This window comes from Lissotriton vulgaris, chromosome 5 (assembly GCF_964263255.1).
Source record: "Lissotriton vulgaris chromosome 5, aLisVul1.2, whole genome shotgun sequence".
Classification (NCBI taxonomy): Eukaryota; Metazoa; Chordata; class Amphibia; order Caudata; family Salamandridae; genus Lissotriton; species Lissotriton vulgaris.
The window spans coordinates 1964224436-1964230228 of NC_141693.1; positions in this window are offsets into that span (position 1 = coordinate 1964224436).

Consider the following 5793-nt stretch of genomic DNA (forward strand, 5'->3'; position numbering starts at 1 on the left):
CAAAATACTCTGAAGAGGATGAAGTGTCAAGTGGGACAGATCGCACCCATGGACAAGACGGCAGCTCGCCCCCCAAGCAGGCGAGGAAGACAAACTATAAGAGAGTGAACCAGTCATGTCATCACCGGAAGTTGATACCTGACCACGCCCGAGCTCCTCACTGTTTGCCAATTGCTGGAGATGATTACCAAGAAACATCCAGCTGGAGAACACAGCACACCCGCTGCGCAGATGGCAGTGCACAAAACAAAGGGGAAGAAGTCAAGCGCAGAAGCTGGGCTGATTCTTGCATCCATGACATCCGAGATAACGGGGAAACTGAGAATAGAACACGAGAAACAAATACATGGTTGTCAAACAACTTCTCCAGTGAAATGACACCGCAGATACTTCAAGAAAGATACTCGGAGAAGCATCCCAAAAAAAACTCCGACGCGAACAGCAATTTGTCATGGCCTACTCATGTCAGAGATTTACCAGTCAAAACATTCTACAAGGAACGTCCTCAAAGACAATCGACACCTGACTCCTCTTACTCCGGAGACATGTCTGTCCGATCCTGGGGATCAACACAAGACTCCTCTGATTTTGAATGCATGTCTGTCCGATCCTTTGAGTCGACGGGGTCAGGGTCCCGCCAACGACCACGGCATCAAACACCGAACACCTCATGCAACCGAATGACATTCTTCCCGTCGAGAGCAACCCACCTCACACCAATGTTCCTGAACATTCCATAACCACACAAGCCAACCTGTCATGTCAGTCGCCGGGACATCACGACATAAAGTATATACCGTCACCCCTGAAGGGATCAGTGAGGTTGACCAGAAGGACTTACCGAACAAAGATAGAGAGAACGGATGTCACACACTGGATAACAAAGGACTATCCAGTCACTCTACGAAGGAAACCTGACGTATTGACAGAGACAGGTCATCCTCCGGTGAGAACGGAACGTCCACCTCCTCAGATAAGCAAAGGGCTCCCCAGTCTCAGGCGTGAGCGAGAATGGGTGGGCCAACCCGAGGCAGCGATTGAGCCCCTAAACCGAACCAGAACTATCGTTTCAAATGAGGCCTCCCAGTCCGGGATGCATGACGTTGGACAGGAGGACAGTGCTGCCCTCAACCAGACAAGACAAAGAGAGATAAAACGAGATGCGGGTGCTGGGAAGAGAACCAGATCAGCACACACTCATGAAGAATATAGAGCATCTATCGCATCAGGGCCGCAAAGGAAAATGAACTGTCACTATCACGACAAGCCCTTCACAGCCACCTCAACAGGGGCCCTTGTGATCGCCTCGGAAACTGACGATGAGTGGATGATCCAGAAACTTACCGGAAACCACCACGAATTGGAAAAAAGGATAACACACAATACATTTCGCAGTCTCAAAAAGGTGCACTCCTGCAATCAAGGAGACTCTCAGCAAGGCAAGATAAAACCACACCAAGGAAATGGAGATGTGTCTCGTTTCAAAGTGGAGGTTTCGACTATTGCTCATCCGAAAGACACCATGGTGACGGCGGCATCGGAAAGCAAACGTATCACCAGAGATGCGTCGCACTCTCAAACGTGGACTCCTGCCCTGAACCTGAGAAAGTTTCTCCAGAGTATGATTGGACAATCGGAGAGTGAGAAGAGTGAAAGGCCTGAACCGGCTGCAGTAGTTCAGAGATAGGACAATCAAGTAGGAGATGATTCTGAAGTTGGAGGTGTGTCTCCGACCTCAGCGAGGCAGTCAACGGCCACGATGGCTAAGTGAAGAACTATGACCAAGTCAGTCATGTTTGTTTTGTTAACAAAGGGGGAGATGTGATGTTGTGAGCAGTCTAGTAGCTGGGTGGGTGGAGTTAGTGGGTGAAGGGAAGAGGAGGAGACTGGGAAGGAAAGGGCAGTTAGTGTCGGGACAGGGACGTGAATGGAGGCAAGCAATAAAGCTCCTATAAATATATATCCATGTGTATGTCGTTATTGAAGTCACGACACGACACTACTATTGCCGACTTCTCTAAAGACAATCTCATCAATCAATATCTGTTCCGAATTTTACTTTTTGAATGTAAATCTTCCCTTATTTACAATTTTGTTGAATTCTTCTGGTCATTTCCAAACTAAGGCCTTGCTAGGATCGCTATGGGGAAATGGTCTGGGGCACACATGGCCAGCTTCCCTTTGGGATAAATGATGACTTAAAATGAACCTCACCTTTCAAACATTTGTCATATTTAATATTGCTTCCATGATTGTAGGTAGTTTGACTGAAAACTGGCGTTCAAACTTTTCTAATAACAAATGTGTTGCCCTTTTGCTTGCCACAACTTTAGGACAGATTACTACCAATTGTAACTGCACTTCTAACATCTCCAGAGCATACGCCTCCCCTGCCCTTGGTTCCCCTAATAGAGACTGATTATGGCCACCTCTCACTACCAAAGCCGAAGCACCATATACTACTGAGGGACTATAAGATCTGACACTTTTGAGCCTCCCTGGCATAGTTGAATTCTCTGTTATACTTATACATTGCTATAATATTTATGTTTACGTATTGATATCTGGGTATTTGTATATAAGTTGTATTGTAGCTCTTGCTGATCACCTTTGGTTAATCAATACTCTGGCATCCGTGATACTTTCCCTCTTCTATATAATAACCTTGGGCGGAGCTCGCGGAGTTGCCCTATGTGAAGCTACGCGAAGTGTAAAAAAAACTCAGTCGCACTACGCAGAGGTCCACAAGCGGCAGAGTATGGTAGAAAAATGCCGCTCGCGGTGATTGTACAGTGCCGGATGCTTGCCCGCACTGTGCAATCATTGCGAACAGCACCCTGCACAGCACAAGCTTACCTTTTCTGCTGCTCTACTAGGCTTTTACTCGAGCGGCAGCTTTCTCAACGCGAAGGGGCAGTTTCTCAACGCAAGCCGTTGCAAGCATACGCAACCACTCGCAATGAGAAACCTGAACCCCCTCGTTGAGAAATCTCACCGGGAGGTTTATTTTCCTTGCTCGAGCTAGCCAACTTGATGTTGGCAATCGCGAACAAGGAAAAGTCTTGCCGGGAGGTGGATTTTCCTCGCTTGCCAACTTGACGTTGGTGAGCGCGAGCGAGAAAAAAACTCTGCTCCGGTGCGCGAAGCGGAGTTTTTGCGGAATTCCGCGAGCTCTGCATAACGTAGAGTGCGGGAAACTCCGCGAGCGGAGCGGAGTTCATGGCCCAGGATTACTATATAACCTTACCCTTCTTTTTTATTTACACAAAAACTTCAAAAAATAAGCATGTATTATATATTTTGTTTCGTGATGTTTACATTATTATTAAATAGGTCTCTCTTATGGCATATTTTACTCAACATATGTGTCTTCCTTACTATTGTTAATAGTAATACTATGATTGGCTACAGATTTCTGGCGTATGGTGCTCATTACTTTCCTTGAAAAGCTTTTAAACTTAAAAAAGATAATATACATGCTAAAAACGTGTCTCTAACGGACAGTTGGGAGGGGAATGCACCCACTGTGGCAATCTCTGTGTAATTTGAAAGTCGGGGTTCAGATCCTAGTTCGAGGGGTGACTCCGTGTGCTAATCCTTCTGCTGCAAGGAGCCGAGTGTAACCTCCACAGCAACAGCTGTAGCCAAACGGGTTCATGCGCCTGCGGCATGTAGGTCACAAGTTCCAGTAACAACTTAGGGGAAGATTTACGAGCCCCGTGCGACACATTTGCGACGCCGCCGAGTCACTTTTGTGACGCAGCAGTGGCGTAAAGTAAGCGCCACACTGCAATGGAATTACAACGTGACGCCGTAAACCCCTACGCCATATTTTACTTGCGTCAGGTATAATGTGGGCGTACCGTCGCAGTGTGGGCGTTACGTCGCGAAAAGCCTTGGAAAAGTGCCTGAGTGAAATCTACAAGATTTCACTCAGTCCCTTTTCTGACGCTGCTGCGTCAAAACCTCGCGACTGCTCGAAGCAGGCGTACGGTGTGATGCACTATGTTAAAGATAGGCTGGTTTGGAACAGTGCTGGAGTTGCTTCGCGCCTGCGACACGACTCCAGCACTGCGCCAACCTTACGTCGGCAGATACAACACACATCTGCCTATCCATGCGCCACGGCGCGCCGCATTGTAAATGCGGCGCATCCGTGGTGACGAAAGGGTGGTTTTGCGTGTCGCAAGTTGACCGGCGCATCCCTGCTGATTTGCAGAGACGCGCCAGTCGTTGTAGATCTGCCCCTCTGACTTTTGATGGACCGTTTAGGCAGTGACCATTGGAGCGCGTTGAAGCCACAAGAGTGGGCGCCAGCGCTAGCTATACTCCAGTGGTTGGGAGCGCTCCCTGCAGAGGGTGTTATAACCTGCACCCTACCCCCGGCTGGCGTGTGTGAGGTCACTGGGCCTCGGTTCCGCCCAGCCTGGACTTGGCAGCAGCAGGCACTGAACCCGCCCTGCTCCAGAGTGAAAGCGAAGGCCGCGCTGCCCCGCCCACCTCTGGGTTTACTTTCCAGATTAAAACTCCCCGGAAGATCTGAATGTCCCCGGGTGGGGCCCCGTGAAGTCCCTGCCAGTCCACGGTCCACCCGTGGGGGTTTCCGGGGCCGGCCTATGGGATGGACTGAAGTTTCCGGCATTTATGTAATTCTGAAAGGGCGAGAGGGTTGGGGAAGAGAGAGCGCCTTGAAAGGACCTGAACGGAGGAGTCTCTGAAGCTGGAGCTGGTATCTATGAAAGGTTGGCGGGGCTTAGGAGGTCTCATCTCGGGTGAGCCGCTATCTATGAGAGGCAGGCGGGGCTGGGGCAGGAGCAGTCGCATGTCAGCTTAGTTTATATCAGTGCAGTTAGACAGTTCATGGCAGGACCCATCGCATAAGTGCGAGCTAGGAACACATCGCATGGGTGCGAGCTCAGGACCCTTCGCATAAGTGTGAGCTCGGAACCCCCGGCATGCAAGCTGAGGCCAGCAGAGCTGGGGCCGGGTCAGTCGCAGACTGTTGGGTGGCTGGTGGCGACTGTGAACAGGGTGGGATGGGACAGAAAATAGACCCGGGCATTGGGCAACAACATGCTCATGAGTCAGATGGCCAGAAAAGTGACCCAAACTGGGGCGGTTTTATCATGTAAAGGCAGCGGTACACCTGTTTGGAAGGTATCCAAGACGTGCATTTGAGCTTGCTGCAGGCAATGCTTGTTTAGATAACAGGGAAATGAACAATAAAACCCAGCCCAGCAGACCGTAAAACAGGACCCCCAAAAACGTCCCGCACACTTACCTGTCAGAGCATCTCTCGGGCGCTGCCTGCGTGCCTTACTGGCCCGTCCGGCGCTGCCCTTGAAGGTGCGGCTGGGGCAGAGTCAGTCGCGTGTGGGCCGAGATCGGCCAGTGGATTCTGGGAGGTCGGCACTGCTGGGGCAGAGTCAGTCGCGTGTGGGCCGAGATCGGCCAGTGGATTCTGGGAGGTCGGGAGTGCTGGGTCAGAGTCAGTCGCGTGTAGGTCAAGATCGGCCAGTGGATTCTGGAAAGTGGCACGGCTGGGACGGAGTCATTCCCCTGTGAGCCTAGAAGGGAGCTTTAAAACTGCGGCTCCTTGACCCCTCTTTGCCTCTCTATCTTTGCACACTCACAACCCCTCCAGTGCCCGCGCCACCCAGACCACCACCCCACCCGCGGATTTTCCCTCAGTGACCTGACCTGTGGTACTCGTTTACGAGCTAGGAATTCCCCTGTACCGCCCTCCGAGGGCGGGGCCGTCAGTCATATACTCTCTCCTCGCAGTGAGTCGGT